This window comes from Ambystoma mexicanum, chromosome 2q, assembly GCF_040938575.1.
Source record: "Ambystoma mexicanum isolate Mex_15411 chromosome 2q, UKY_AmexF1_1, whole genome shotgun sequence".
Classification (NCBI taxonomy): Eukaryota; Metazoa; Chordata; class Amphibia; order Caudata; family Ambystomatidae; genus Ambystoma; species Ambystoma mexicanum.
In genome coordinates this window covers 1,296,912,915-1,296,929,438 of record NC_090924.1, presented here as the reverse complement: position 1 = coordinate 1,296,929,438, position 16,524 = coordinate 1,296,912,915, and the positions used below count along the sequence as shown (strand labels likewise).

The 16,524-nt window shown below is 43.2% G+C and overlaps 1 protein-coding gene across 6 annotated transcripts in view; it reads left to right on the top strand.

Moving 5' to 3' along the window:
- The window catches only part of ATP2C1 (ATPase secretory pathway Ca2+ transporting 1), a 1,883,161-nt gene that overhangs the window by 1,226,988 nt on the left and 639,649 nt on the right, over positions 1-16,524 (top strand). The window lies entirely within an intron of this gene.

Below are 16,524 nucleotides of genomic sequence, written 5' to 3'. Positions count from 1 at the left end.
ACGATAACAGAACTTGAAATCCCTAATTCTAGACATGAAAAAACCTTGTTATCAGTAGAAAAACAACTGGAGTGTGGTACAAAAATACCGCTAACGCATGAAGCACAAAAAATCACTATCAAGATCTCAGAAACTAACTTCAGTGAGCCAATACCCTATAGTAAAGCTCAAACTGCAACAGATAACAGTACGGAAAAAAACTTCCACACCATAATCCATAAAGCAATGGACGAGTATTTTCATTTGAATTACCAGGGACTGAATAAAGAAGTGGAACCAAATGATGATCAAAAAAAAAATTGAAACACAAGGAGGAAAAGTGGGAACAGCTATAGACTCGGCCAAAACAAGTAACGAAAGAAGGCTTGTAGAACCAAAATCAAAACCTTTAAGAGATTCCAAACACAAGCTTAATCCAAATATACATCACAGATTCATACTTAAATGCCGGGCAGAACCATTTCCACAATATGATATGTGCCTAACGAGTATTATGGGCATTTTTGGTGACCTACCGAGCTTGAGTGATATCACGTCCGGTGATATAGCACAAGTAGAATTTTTAAATGATGATAACCTGGCGGTGGTCAGATTGTGGATCACCTCAAATGTAGTTCGAAATGTGGTCTGGCAATCTCGACTTGAATTGTTTGCATTAGGATTCTTGCTTGCTATTGATCCGGTTAACTATGATGATGAAATTGAGTGGGATATAAACACAACTAAAAACACAGCTAAAGAGTTGAACGTGTACAAATTGGATAAGCGACACCAACCACAAATCCAAATGAATGAAATATATCAAACATCTAGATTTGCACCTCAATCACAAAGAAACTCATAACTATCGGAGGAGGGCGATGCAAGACACCTATCTATAGTTAGCTGGAATGCATGTGGTTACGTACACTTACTTAATGACTGCTCAAGCCTTTTACCACATACAATAGTGATGCAACAGGAAACTTGGTTGCTTACAACACCATTATGGAATGGCTGAGGTAATTTCATCACCTGCAATTAAAACAAATGGTAGACCAGCTTCGGGTATGTTAGTGGCGTTAAAAAATGGAAGAGGCCTCACATTGGAACCTTGGAGTACACCTAACCCTTACCTACAACTGGTTAAAATCATTTATAAACATGGCATAATCGCAGCACTCAACATATATAGAAATCCGGTGGGAATCACGGACTCAAAATGTTTCAAAGACATAGAAGACTTACTTAACACTGTCTTAACACTGTTTTAATGATGAAAGAAGTAACAAATACTCTGATTGTGGGTGATTTAAATCTTCATTGCCTACCCACCATGACTCATGAGAAAAACGCAGTGTGTCTTGGATGGAAAAGCTTGATGAAAACCCGCAACTTTATCATGCTAAATGGGTCACAAAAAAATGATATACCACCCAAAAACACGTGGGCAAGAGGCACGTGTAAGTCAATAATTGACTATATGTACGTTGACATCAAAACTTTCAGTCAAATAATTAATTTTGAAGTGTTGCACCAAAAACATAGTGACCATGAAATGCTTTCTGCTACCTGGAAGAACACACAAATGAATGAAATGACTAAAAATAAAGGTTATATTCCAGTGTTAATGATTAACAACTCAAGAACTCGTTTTAGGTGGAACCCACTTAATTTAGAAAAATTAAATCATGACATCGCACTAGGAATTAAGACAAATTAAGTTGTAAAATAATCTTATACCTCGTGTTTACAAGTATACAAAGTAATTCCAAGTAGGGGTAATCAAAATTCCTATGCTTCCAAATCTAAGTTTGATGAAAAAATCCAACAGCGTAAAAACAAGTTGAGAAAGGAAATAAAAATGGCAAAGACCTTACCAATGGAAGTGAGAGGTGGAGTCATAAAAACCTTAAAAAAACAAGTATAAGAACTGGTTAAGAACACACAAAGCATGGCTCTACCAAAACCAAGGAGAAGAAATGTTAATTGCATTGGAATCCAAAAACATCTCTGAAATGTGGACATTGTTAAATAGCGCAAGTCAATCTACCCAACTGTCAGTACAAATAAATGGTGTACTAAAATTGGATTGGGTTAGGCATTATCAAGATCTATACGCTGGCACAGGAATGACAAACCCAGAAAGTTTAAAAATCAAGACAACTTTCAAGAATTACTTATCTCAGAAGAAGACATTCTAAGCTTCATAAAGAAATCTAGTAGATCACGAGCACCAGGCCCCGATGGGCTCAGTCATTATATGCTCAAAGAACATCCTGAGCAGTGGACAAAAATTCTCTTCAACATTTTTTCCTTAATCATAACCACAGGTATAGTCCCGGCATCATGGCGGAAGTCGATAATAGTACCTATTTTCAAAAAGGGCAATTGGATGTGCCGATTGCCCTTTTAGATGAACCAGGGAAAATCTTTACTAGGTTTATTTTGAGGGATTTTAACAAATGGGCAATAAACGACGACAAACGAGACCCATGCCAGACAAGCTTTATAGCAGGCCTTGGCACCTCAATTAATCTACTAACTTTAACCTCAATAATTCAACATCATAAACAAACAAGACAACCACTGTACATGACATTTGTAAATTTCCGCGCTGCTTATGACTGTCTCACGAGAAATGCTGCTTCAAAAGCTAATTCAAGAAAATTGCCCGTTGTATATAATTACTCTAATAAAAGCTCTATACTCGGACACAAGTATCCAAATAAGGCTAAATCAAGAGGGTCTTCTGACCCCTGCTATTCAAACATATAGAGGACTTCACCAGGGATGTATTCTTGCTTCTGCTTTATTCAGCTTTTTTTATATCAGATTTACGTAGGATTTTTACTGCTATTTTTGCAGATGCACTAAAAATAGCCAACAAGAACATTCCGGCCTTGCTATACGCCGATGATCTGATACTCCTGTCAAAAACACCTGTTGGATTACAAAAACTGTTGGATATATTATCTATATATGTAACAGAAAACTTATTAGTGGTTAATCTGGAAAAAAACAAGGTTATGGTATATAAACCATCATTACAAAAAAACAGAAATTACATATGGACAATACAGAAACAAAAACTGGAAAAAGTGCAACAATATACGTACATGGGGATGATAATCACAGGAGCTACCCATGAAGCACAAATATCAAAATGGTTCAATAAACTTGATATGCTGACCTCGCAGGCTAAAATAATCCAAGCAAAATACGGGAAGTTTTCCATCTCACCAATCCTGACATATTTCAAACAAAAGGTAACACCGATGTTGTTGTATGGAGCTGAAACTTAACCAATCCTACATGAAACTTTATGGTCCAAATTCAAATTTGGAAAAGTGTTTTAAATTTACCAAATTGCACTCCAATAGCACTAATCAGAAATGAATTGGGCTTGATTTCTATTTGCGCTCGTTATTTGTGGTACTTAATATCTTTAAGCAGGAAGTGCATTTTAGCAATCAACTCAAACATGCTCATAGGAGATTTAGCACAGCACATACTCTGCTCAGATGACACCTTTGCGCAAGGTTGGCGCAAGGTCATAAATGCAATGGTTTACGCCGATGTTACACTGAAGCTACTAATTGAAAACCCAAATGCAGTCAAAACCAAATTATTCCAGTGGGACTGGGGTAGAAACAGAAACATGTGCTTACGATATAACGATTTCGATGGAACGGTGTTCATACATAAGAAATACACATTGGCTGAATCATATTTATTAAAAAGTCCATCTGTGCAACATAGAAAAGAGTTTGAGATTAAGATTTAATCTGTGGCCAACCTAAGAGGTTCTAGCAAAAAGGAAAAAAATCTTAACAGAAAAAGGTTGCAGGTTCTGTAAAATTACATCACAAACAGAAACCTTACGCCACCTATTGATAGATTGCAGTGAACTTTGTAATAAAAGGATCAAATTCTTAAAACCAGCGGTAAAAGATCACATAAACCTGTCACATGTTACCCTATGGAAAATTATAGTTGGTGGACTTTCTATTCGGCTAAGAATGGGAGCTTTACATTTTTTAAATACTTTAGAAGAGCTGAGAACTCAAGACAAAGACAAGGAATGAAACAACGAATTCAGATAAAAATTCAACATCACCTGAGGCTGAAAATGAAATAAAAAGAAGTGAACTTTTACGTAAAGGTTTTTATGTAAAGTAAATGTTACGCTAATATGACCAAATTGGGTACACTTGACCTTGTTATCGTGAACTGGCTTCCATTTTATGCCTAAATTCATTTTAATTGTTATAATCATGCTTTTCGCTTTTGTTTTGATAAATAAATTGTAAAGTTGATTAATCTCAACTAAAAACAATAAACAAAAAAAAAAAAAAAACACTTAGTATTGAGAAATGGAATTTAAGAAATAAATGTTGGCAATAAATAGAAAGATTCAGTAAATAACATTTAATATACTGTGTTAACTAGATATTGCAACAAACACTTAGAAAAGCCTGGAAGACAGACAATAAATGACTTCTGGGAAAAGAGAGGAAATATTTTGAACATAATATACCCACTTGGAGATAACCGTGCCAAATATGTCACTTAGTAGACAAAGTAGGAATGTGAGTGGCATTTAGAATAATCCTGGAGGCTTCAAAATGTGATCATTTTAGATATCCTTTATTAACTTACAGTGAAGGAAGATCCTTTATGAACTCACAGTGAAGGTATAGCTAGTCCAACAGCGATTTTCTTATAGAATATCTATAAAGGGAGAACATATATCATTGTTAAAACTGTTGCACAATGAATCCAACATTACATGTTTCTAGTCTATGTATGTTACGTTTGCTGTTGTACTAAATATGGTGAATTGATAGTTTTAAAACAAATAGATCTAAATACATCTGAAAATAAAGAGGGTGGAGTTTGGGATGGGGGTTGCATATATAAGCCTCCCAACAATAGATTCTTAAGGGTGAAAGCTAGAGCAAAATGTGGAAAAAAACATTTTAGTTTAAGACACTTTTTATGAACGATGTAATATATATTTACGATTAAAAAACTATCTTATGACATAATTATTCTTATGTCTTCCATATCCACTATTTATTGTACTCCTATATCCTGTCCTCTTTCCTCCATACTGATGGGAGTCTTTCCCATGGGGAAGGAACCAGATGCCTTTCTGAAATGCAAAACTAACTTACCCTTTAAATTTAAAACAAATAAGAGCATGGGCGTCTTTCCCACTATTAGTCCTCCCATGGCCTCCCCCATCAACTGCTCATCGACTTTGTACCAGCATGGCACATTTTATTTTAGTTTCACATAGCTTCCCTAGCTGTTTATTCTCTTTAATTTAGATTAACACTGGTTTCCTAACCCCTCACCTCCATACAGTCAGTTTATGCCAGTGATAACTGGATTTAGTTTCTGAGCTTCCTGCCTCAGGCCCTTCACTGCTCCTGAGACACACAGTCATTGCCTGGGTTTGCACACATCTTGACCTGGGCTAAGACGGTGTGTGATGCCTGGAGCTGGAAAGTTTACAATTGATCTTAACCTCGGGCATAACTCACGGAAACCTGCCAGACCATCGTTCCTCAGCCTGCCAAGCCATTAGAGCAAAGAGGAAGGCGATATGCAAATCTGTATTGCTACCGGACAAAAAGGCGCTGGCCATTTAAACTGCTTGATCACTTAAGTTCGTGCAATGACCCGTTGGATGGTTCTCCTCATTGCGTGAAGATGTTTATTCAATGGATTGCATTCGAACACAGATTCCTCATCTTGATAGATCATCCCCTCTGTTTCTCTGGAAAATGTCAACAGGAGTTGCAATGCGGCTCAGTAGCGTCTCCTCGACCTCTGTATGCCTCGATCATACCACTCCTCGAATCCAGACATGGTGATACATATACATCGAAGCTATGCCCCCATACCTCAGTACCCTTTTTCTGCACACTGATTTGGAAAACGGCCAAGAAAATGTATTTCAAATTTCTTCAGCGTCAATATGTTGAGGCCCAAGCCTTCGGAATTAAAGCTCTGCAGGGACTGTAACTGGAAAAAGTCCATCACAGACCTACAAAATATTTGCTCGGTAGAGCAATGCAGTGCCTGTCGGTCAATGAACCTGAAGGCTCTGAAGGAGAGCTTTGCTAAACTGGAGCTGGGAGGGCTCCTTTCTCAATCGCCAGCTAGGTCGGCCACCAAATCTCCGAGTGCTGACACTGAAGGGTCTACTTCTGAGAAAAGACAGGGAAGACCTCTTCCTTTTCGTCCCCCCATAAGAAGCCGCACGGACAGAGGGGTTAGCCTTACCCAGCTAAGGTGGTGCCCAGAGAGGAATGGGAAGAGTTCAAGCAGCAAATGTAGTCAGCGATGTCGTCGTGCCTTCATCAGTGCCTGACGGCCCTGGGGGAGTGGATGAACCACAACTGGGTGAAATTGAATGGAGACAAGGCGGAGGTGTTGGTGGTAGGTTCCCCCCCTCTGATCCTTCACTCTGGATGTCCTCTTTCTGGCCTTCTTCTCTTGGTCCCCTTCCCGTTCCTGCGGTTAAGATGAAAAAACTTAGGAGTTGTTTTGTCTGCTTCTCTTTCTATGGATGCCCAAGTTTCAGTGGGATGTTAAACTGGCCACTTCCATCTCAAAATACTGAAAAAGGTGCTTCTCATGCTAACGGCCCCCCTTCGTCTGCCGGTGGTTGCGGCCACAGTGTTGAGCCGATTTGAGTATTGTAAATCCCTTTATCTGGCTTAGCCTAAGGGGATAGTCCAACGGCTCCAACATCTTGCGGCACGGGTCGCAACAGGGTCACCTAATGGGGCCCACATTTCACCAGTTTTGCACTCTTTGCACTGGCTTCCAATGGCCCAGTGCATTAGGTTTAAGGCGCTCTGCATTGTCAATTGGGCCCTGCATGACCAAGGGGCACAATATCTCTGGACTAAATGTACCCGCTACATTCCAAAGCGCTTACTGTGATCCGCTTCGTGCAGGCCTGCTTTGTGTTCCTCCCTTCTGCCGTTCCCGAATTGGTGGCCGGGCCTTTTCATTGGCCGCGGCACAGTTATGGAATGAGATTCCGCTGTCAGTAAAAAAAAACTGCCTAACCACCTGGCTTTCAGAAAGGATCTGAAAACATACTTGTTTTCGATGACTGCTGCTGTTGGGCCTACGGTTCACAGTCCTTCCTGACAAGCGCTATGATACCGCTGAGTGACCGCGCTATTTACATTTCTATAACATAACATAACAAATGCTGATGCTCTTTGAGAAGGCCCTGACAGGTACAGGTTCAGCATCAATGCCGCAGACAACGCCAACAACAGCTGTGCCCGTTGGACCTGCACCTTCGGCAATGGGGCTAGCAGAGCCAACAGCATTACTAGTGTTTGAAAATTCAAATTCATTCAATTCAGCATCCCGCAAATCAGAATTTTTCTTTCAGTTCGAAGGGACAAGGCTATCTACCCACGCTAGAAGGGGCGCAGCTTCCCCAGGCCAAGCAGGGACAGCGTAGGTTCCTGTGACGGGGAGAGGCAGAGGAGCGTCAAGGGAGACGTGTCGACGGCACCTGTGTCTCAGAAACCTCTTTGAAGTCTCCCCATGCATCTGTGGTTGGAGGGAGATTCTCTAGGTTTTTGGTGGAATGAAAGAGGATAACCTCAAACACCTGGCTCCTACAGTTTGTTGCGTTAAGCTACTGCCTACCAACCGTAAAGCAACCCCCCCCCCCACAACAGGAACCTAAGGCGGAACTGCCAGCCCTTCTGCTGAAGGGAGCGGTGGAGGAGGTGCCACCCATGGAGAAAGGCTTGGGCTGGTATTCTCCATACTTACTGGTTCCCAAGAAAGGGGGAGGACTCCTTCCCACCTCAGGGCCTTGAACAAATTCCTGAGGAAGGACAAGTTCAGGATGGTCATGTTGAGGGTTATTCTCCAGCCTATACAGCTCTGAGACAGGCTGGTACCGCTGGAACTTCAACATGCCTATTTCCAGGTACCCATCCACAGGAAGGACAGGCGATTCCTGAGGTTAGTCATTGGGGACGCCCATTACCAGTTCAAGGGGCTCCCTTTTGGCTTGACCTCCTCACCCAGGGTTTTTACTAAGCTGTTGTCAGTGGTAGCAGCCCATCTCAGGAGATCTGGCATCCTTGTATTCCCATATTTGGATGACCGGCTGATCTGGGGTCCATCTCCAGAGCAGGTTTTGAGGCACCTGGAGGACACTTGCTCGGGCTTCTCCCTGAGTTTAGAGATCACAGGTCTTGCCAGCACAGAGGCTCCAATTAATTGGGGCGGTCTTGGACACCTGGAAAGGGGAATGCTTTTCCTCCTGAGGAATCACCAACGTGGCGAAGATGCCCAGTCTTTTCCAGAATTCCAAGAGTCTCCAGCATCTGCTGTCCTGCGTCTATTGGGCCTCATTGCATCCTGTATTTTACTAGTGCCGCAGGTGAGGCTCTGGATGAGATCCTTGCAGTGGCTTCTAAGGATTTTGGGCACCATGGCTGTACACACAGGTACTACAAGACGAGCCACTGTAGGGCTCATTGCGGCTCCTTTCAAGTCGGTGGTCATTGGTCCCAGATGGAGAAAGCCTGTTGGATCAATCTGCTGGAGTTGTGGGAAGTCAGACAGGCGCTTACCGCGTCTGTGCCTTTTCCTCCCGGGAGAACATAGCCTAGTTAAACGGACAACTCAGTGACCATGCACTAACTTAACAGGGAGGAGTGAGGTCATTGCTCCTGTGCAGGGAGGTCATGCAACTATGGTTCTGGATGGTGGAGAACCGTATCGCAGTCAATGCGGCTCATCTGGAAGGTGCAGAGAATGGGCTGGCAGATGCTCTAAGCAGGCAGAACTCTGTCTTCCACGAGTGGGAGCTGCCCGGAGGTCATTGCAGAGATCTTCACCCAGTGGGTCACCCCGACAGTGGATCTGTTTGTGACACAGGACAAATTTGAAATGCGAACTGTGAGGCATTGGGGGATACGTTCTTGGTGGAGCAGATAGTCGACCTCTGCTATGTTTTTCCACTGTTACTGGTCATCCCTTGGGTTCGCAGGAGGTTGAGGCGGTTCTGAGCTTGCCTGATCCTGATATCCTCGGACTGGGTGAGGAACCTCCTGGAACTGGTTATGTACTCATCTCTTCGGCTTCATCAGTGGCCGGACCTCTTGTTGCAGTCGTAAGGCAAGGTAATTCACCCAAACCCATACCATCTCAAGCTGGATGCGTAGTTCTTCTTGATAGGCTAAGGCACAGGGACTGGGGCCTGCAAGAGGAGGTATTGGAGTTGTTGTTGGCTGCACACAGGCCGTCCACTGTGTTGCTGTATGCCTGCATGCTGGGTGTAAGGTGAATCGGGTGGGACCCTATGTCTTGTCCCACCTCCACAGTGATGGAGTTTTTGTTGGCCTTAGCCAATCCAGGGCTACAAGTGCCCTGGCTACAGTAAAGGGATACCTGGTGTCCCTGTCTTTGTTTAAAAGGACCCCAAAACAAGTTTATTTATTTTTTAACCATTCGAGTGGTGGCCCAGTTCCTTAAGGGCCTTGTTAATTATTTTCCTCCTTCGTCCTTTTGTTGTCCCTGATTGGGATCTGAACATGGAACTGACCTTTCTAATGGATTCTTTACTGCCATAGATTCCTCATCTATGATAACCCTATCCCAGCACAGCTCTTCTCTGGGAACCTTTCCGCTGCAAAGGGGCGCATCATGGCCCTGTCTCAGTTCCATCCATCATTATGTGGCCCTCTCCGGATATGACATCACGGTCAGTGCATATAGCGTTGCAGCGCCCCATGACCTCAGTTCTTTTTTTTTTTTTTTGCGTTGTTCGCTAATCGGGAACATCCTCATTGAGCTTCTTATTTTAAAAACGCCATGTCGAATTAGTCAAAGGCCTCCAGTTGCAAGCCTTGTGCGGATTGCAGCCGCAGAACATCTGTCACTGATCTGCACAGGATATACTTGGATGAGGACCACAACTCTCAGGATTGCGGGTTGTCGGTCTGCGCATAGCGAAGAAGCATCGGAAGACGTCCCGCTCTCCGAGTGAGTTCTTGTAAAGACTGGAGAGGGGATCTGTACTCGGTAGGGTAAAGGCACAGAACACCCTAGCAAGGCTCTCAATTTGGTAACGATGGACGAGCAGCCAGGATTAAGCTTTAAGGAGGGGATGCAAACTGGTTCTTTGGTACAGTGAATCCCCAAAGCCCCCACATAGGGATGTCCACACAGTGTTAGGTTGATAACACAGCTTCTTTATATAAATTAAGGTTTGCTACCCAAAAGTATATGCATATAAATAACACTTTGTAATTGGAATACTTATTCAAAGAATGGACAATATATACACTCTATGTGGTGCCACACAATACTTACATTCAGTAATAGATGCACTAACGGCAGACAGTTTTAAATAGGCATGTGTATTCTTAAGTGAGATGCATCAGCATAGAATAGGAAAGAAAGGCAGGTTAGTTGTGAACAGTGGCAGAATGCTTTCGTTTGACTAGATATGCAATTCTGTGTGAAGATCCACCCTCCCCCCCCCCACCCTCACACCTGGGCAAAATGTAAGGGCAAAGTTGGGTAGTAACTTATCTTGTCTTTTACAGCCCAATCCAATAATGTTCAATAAACATCTGCTTTCTTTTAAAAGGTTCTACCACCCCAAAGTAACTGAGAGGGTACAGGAGAACAGGATCCAAGATGAATCTGGGACCCCTGGATGACTCCTGAGGCTAGAAGATGTTCTTCCTCGTCACAATACCTTTGATGCCTTGGCAGGCGAAGTGGCAGAGTTTCTCAGTTTCACTCGACGATTCCCTCCGTGGATGGACCCCACTTGGAAGGTGCCGCCACTGGGTTGCTGAGTCCAAGAAGGAAAATTGAACCAAAGTCTTTCTGAAGTGCAGCGACCTTACGGGCATGCACCGAGGCCAATACTTGCTACATTGCACCCTAAAAAAGGAAATCCCAGGCAGATGGCCCACGTACGGCAAACTAATGGACAAACGTTCAGTCATAGACATCCTGCATCCTGTACGACTTCTCAGAGGGAGTGTTAGGCCATACATGGAAATAAGGCACAATAACCATCTACCCAATGACATGTCAGTCGTGAGGTTCCATTTCCAAACAAGTCTGTTTTTTTCAAAGTATCTCAGTCGGCCGACGTGTCTCACCGCCTCACAACGTGTGTTCCCAGACACTGTGAGATGCAAGAGAGAGTGAGCAGTGCTCAAGCAGTCATATATATATATAATACATCCTCATTTGTTAATGCGGTTCCTCCCGCCCTTATACACGTCATACAGTCTAGCGTTTGGTAATTGACACTTATGACACGTCTTCATTTAGTCTAAACATTAGTTATTCTAGCAAAGGCTGCAGAGACATTTTTCTGTTATGAGGAACATGGAGCGCTGGCACAGGAAGGATATCTTGTTCTTAGCAGAGAAACATTCCATACAACGCTATCTGTTTGCCGCGGCTCATGAGTTAAGGGATAGACAGTTCTGAGGCAGAAATACCATCCTTCGTGAAGAAGCACCGCTAGTTGTATATAATTCATGTTTAACTGCCTTTTACAACAGCGCTTGCAAGACAAACCGGCACCTGGACTACTGATTAGGTGCGGCTTCTGCACAGCTTCAAGGCCTCAGGGAGAGGGAAAACAATGTATTTCTGCATGGCTCTACATTCCTGCCTACATTCGTATTTCAGAGTTCAAGCTGTGGCCTTGCACCGTGTGTGAGTCTAAAGCATATGATATATTTTGCAAACAGTTTACAAAAAGAAAAACAAAATGGCCGGTATTTACAAAATGGACTCCCTATGGTCACATTCAGGTTTCTTGGTTTCCAAAGTTTGTCACATGATGCGATTCGCTTATGGCCATATAACAGCAGGACATACCATATCCAGGATATATGACTTTGAACGGGAGGTCCCCCCCACGATACTAGTGGTAAGACGCAAATGGGAAGAAGACCTAGGCGCACCCTTTTCAGATGCACACTGGAAGGAGATTCTTGGATACCACAAGAGTTTCCCGTAATGCTAGATTACAGCTGATACATTTGTTTGTGACACACAGAGCATATATGACCCCTTTGCGAAACTCGGGTTTCCCTGGCGTAAAAGCGCAACACTGCCCTAGGTGCAATACCGAAGAGGCTTGGATGTTACATATGTTCTGGGTGTGCCCCACGATAAAGATTTATCGGCAAGAGGTAGTGGCCAGAATGGGGATGTGAGGGGAGGGCTAGTGTTCGATGTGCTGTCCCCTGGAGCTTGTTTATTAGGTCGATGTTCACGTCCCAAACGCGCAAAGCACATTCATAAGATGAAAGATTTGGCATACGTCTTAGCCAATCGTAGGATTGCTATTGCATGGAAAGCCCCAAGTGACCCTAACATAGAAGACTGGTGGCATGATCTGAAGAAGTGGGCACAGACTGAGACAGCGGTTTGGAGGGGGGGGCAGTACAATTTGGTCTACCTGTAGCCGGCGAAGATATTATGGCATGGGACGCCCTAATTCAATGTTTGTACGACCCGTTGTTCAGACGTGTTGGGTGTCCTGACCCACGTTTGAGCTATCATGCTGCAACATTTGGTGCTGTGGGCTTAGAAAATCCAAGATGACCAAAAAGCCCACATGTGCGCCAGAATCCAGGAGAACCACGCAGTTTGTGCGCACTCCAAAATGATTACCTAACTTGCCACCCACCAGTGTAAAGAAAGATCTTTGTTAACAAAATCCACTGTTACTGATGTCAAAAAGTTGCTGAAATCGTGGCTCATTGGACCACTTTAAAGATTCAACCCTTTTGTGGGGTTCCACATAACCATTTTACTGTAAGGAGCCCCATCAAAACAATGTTAAGCAAGGATTATTTACTACCATGTAAGAACCATTCCTGTTTGGAATGCATTAATCCAAGAAAGATCCCAAAAATGGATGCAGTACCAACAAAATCCTCAAGGCGGTGCTAGCGGTCTAAACTCTGACAGGAGAACTGAGTGCAGTTGCTGACAAAGGAATTTGACTCGGCTGACTTCAAAGGCTGCATTTAATCAAAAATTAGCCCCCTGCTGTTCCCAGCGGCCAGAAGTCTGGGAAACCCTCTCACCTCAAGAGATTCACACCACAGCCCAGGATATCACATGGTCATAATAACCAAATGCAAAGTGACCCCCTGGTCTGCTGACCTCAGCCTCCCGGAGACCACACAATAGGCTCTTGCACTTGAATAGAATATGTTGATTTTGACTGTTTCCTGTCAACAAAGGCCTGCCTGCCAGCAGAGGCATGGTTTCTGACCCACCCAAGTCTTGGAGGCGGACTCCAACACTCTGAGAACTGAATTGAAAGCAAAATATATATTTTACAAAAATACTGATAACTTTGTAATCAAATGACAGGAATGTATAACTTTGAGAGCCTTAATTTAAAAAATGTACCATCGATTCAAGCCCAAACTCCAATTTGTGTAATGTTCTGGGGCAAAACCCCGCTATTTATTGACACCACATACTCTGTGTTTAAGCTAGAGATATGGGAATTTACTGGAGTAGGTATGGACAGCCTGTGTATATGTGTATAACTTTTAATGAAGAACCAAGGTTGCATAACCCACTAAAATCGAAAATAAGTTGGCATTTTTGAATGCAAGCCCCCAGGAAGAGCAGAGTTTGAACAGAGTATACCTCATGTGATATGTGATGGGTGCATGTAATTTTAAACAAATGTGTACCTGTGCAAATATGTATTTGGGTCAAATATAGATTTGTGTGCAATTTGACAGGGGAGTATCCTTTCTGCAGACCATAAAACAGCATCACCATGACACACATTTCCTTCCCCCAATCAAAGCAGTGCGGAAAGCTTGACCAATGGGCAGTTGAGAGAGGGGCTGGCTAGTGATGCTGCACACACACCCACTTTCAAAAGACATAAAAAGAGCCACTGGAAGCTAGAGAGGACATTGAAATCCAGTTGCTGCAACGCGCTCTGCCGCACCACACAACATCCAGAAGATACCAGATCCAACACTTAGACTTTAAAACTCCAAAGAACTTGATTCAGAACTCAAAGCAAGGGCCTAAACCCACAAACTGAGAACTCTTCTCAGCAGGCCTCAGCATCCAGCAAACCTAACAGCAGTAGCAGCATCCAGGAGCCGTGCAGATCAGCGCTGTGTCCAGAGAAAGCTGTGCAGAAAGATCCAGGAGCTGTGCACAGACGCTGTACCCAGAGATCCAGGAGCCGGGCCAGGAGCAGTGTCAGACCAGACCGCTGTGAGCAGAACCAGAGAGCTGACCCAGATCACTGTGAAGTGCCGAGACCAGAACCGGAGTCCAGTCCAAAACCTGACCAGATCCGTGGCGAGGCCTATTTCAAAAATATATTGTGAGTACCTAGCAGAACTGTGCAGAACCGATCTCTTAGTTAAAATAATCTAATCCAAACTATTTTAATCTAACCAGAACTGCTTCCTAGAAGTTGTCACTTGTCATTTTGAGTTTACTTTAAATCCGAAAAACTACCTTTATTTAATCGTCCGTATCTCTGGAACCGTTTGGGCTAGGCACTTGGTTTAACTTTCCTCTGAAAGCTTAGAATCTCATCTTATCAACAAGCTTAGAACCGACTTGCTACTCCTTATACTTTCGTGATTCACGCATTCGCGAATTTTGCCGCGATTTGCGATTTGGTTAAAAATCCAGCCACGTGTAACCATCAGCAGTCATTTCTTTCCTTGCTAAAAATTCATTTGCCTCTTAATCACCATCTCTGAATCATTGCTAAAGTGAGCCTGAACTCATCCCTAGTATATTTCACTCACCCTGAACCTCCTAAAGGGAATTAAAACCATTTTCAGCATATTCCTCACTTCATTGCCAGCACATATAAAAGCATTTTGGGCCTGTGTTTCAAACTTCTGTAGTCTAAGCTTGCTGTGGTGAACTGAATTACATTTGATTGCATTTCTAAGAACTGTGTGCTCTCCTCTTCATCTCCTTACACTGCATAAAGGGGGGGTGAATTGTCAAGAAAGTGATTACATTGTCTTTTGCTGAAATCCTATCAAGTTATTTTCTGTACTGCATTTTCATTCCACATTGCATCTATTTGAAACCATAAAAGTATTGTTGCTATCTTATCCATCCTATACCCACTCATCATTGATTATAAAGAAGTGTGCTAGTGCCAGACTATCCATTATTGATTATTGCTCAGATTAAGTGTGATATTCAATTATTAATTCATTATAAAAGTGTAATATATATATATACTGTTACATTTATTTTCAAATAAATCTTTTAAACTTGAAAAACAGAACTACTTCTTGGCTCAGTGGGGTCAGGGGGATTCCAAGAGAGGGGTGTTATATAGGGGTAGTCATCCAGAACTCATGAACTGGACATAAAGATATATCTATAAGGGTTTCCATTCAGTATCCCAGACTAGGCATTGACTAAGCTGTAGTGTTGAATTGAATCCTCTTACAAATTGGGGGCTCGAGCCGGACGTCTGGGTTAGATCTATCACTTGTGCAGCTTAATACAGTGTGCTAACTGACGGGATACATACATCCGGTCGGATCACCACGCGGTTTTACGCTGTAAAGCACTCTTCAAAGGGACACTCTAAGGAAAAGGTCTGTTTTGCAGAAATAAAATACTAATTTCTGTAAGTCAGGACAGAGATCAATCTCTAGAATGACGACCTTGGTAGACATGAAAATAGCAAGGGAGCACCTCTTACATAAGCTATTTGTGAGAGGTGAGTGGACTCACCAGGACCAAACGGTCTGGTTGCAGGCCATCGCGCAACAGGTCACTGAAACAGGGTCAGACATATGGAGAGATCAGGGTCCATTACATGTGGCCCTGAGTGAACTATATATGGCTCCTAAAGCCAAAGATGAACACAATAAGATTGCCAGGATAGCGGCATACCTGTACCTATATATGGGAGACATGCAGGATAAATGTACTGAAAGCCAAGATCTGGCAAATAGGTGACAGATGGCGTTAGAGAAAGTCCAATCTGATCTGGAATCTTCTGAGCAGAGGCTGCTCAGGAGCCAGGAGTCAGAAAAGGACAGCAGACAGTACATCACTAAAATAAAGGAGGACATGGATGTGCTGCAACAGGGAAAGGCTGACCAGGATACCAGAATTCTGGCCTTGCAGAAGGAACGCCAAGACAGTTTGGACTCCCTACTGCAGAGGCAGAAAAAGCTGGATCAACAAATAATTTTCAACAGGGCATGCACAGAGCAGGTAGCCACCCTGCAACTCCAACTAGACAGAGAGAAAGAGGAGAGCAATAAACTGATCCTGAAAGACCTGGATACCCAGGCAGAGTTTGATCAGGAGCGCCAGAAAGCTGGTGCCTTCCAAAGGCAAAGGGACGACCTGACGGCACAGATGCAGACTCTTAGTCAGGAAAGGGACACCTTAGGCCAGGAAGTCTGCCACTTAAAAAGAAAAATGGAAGAAAATCACCTGGCCCACCAGGGACTGGGTGAC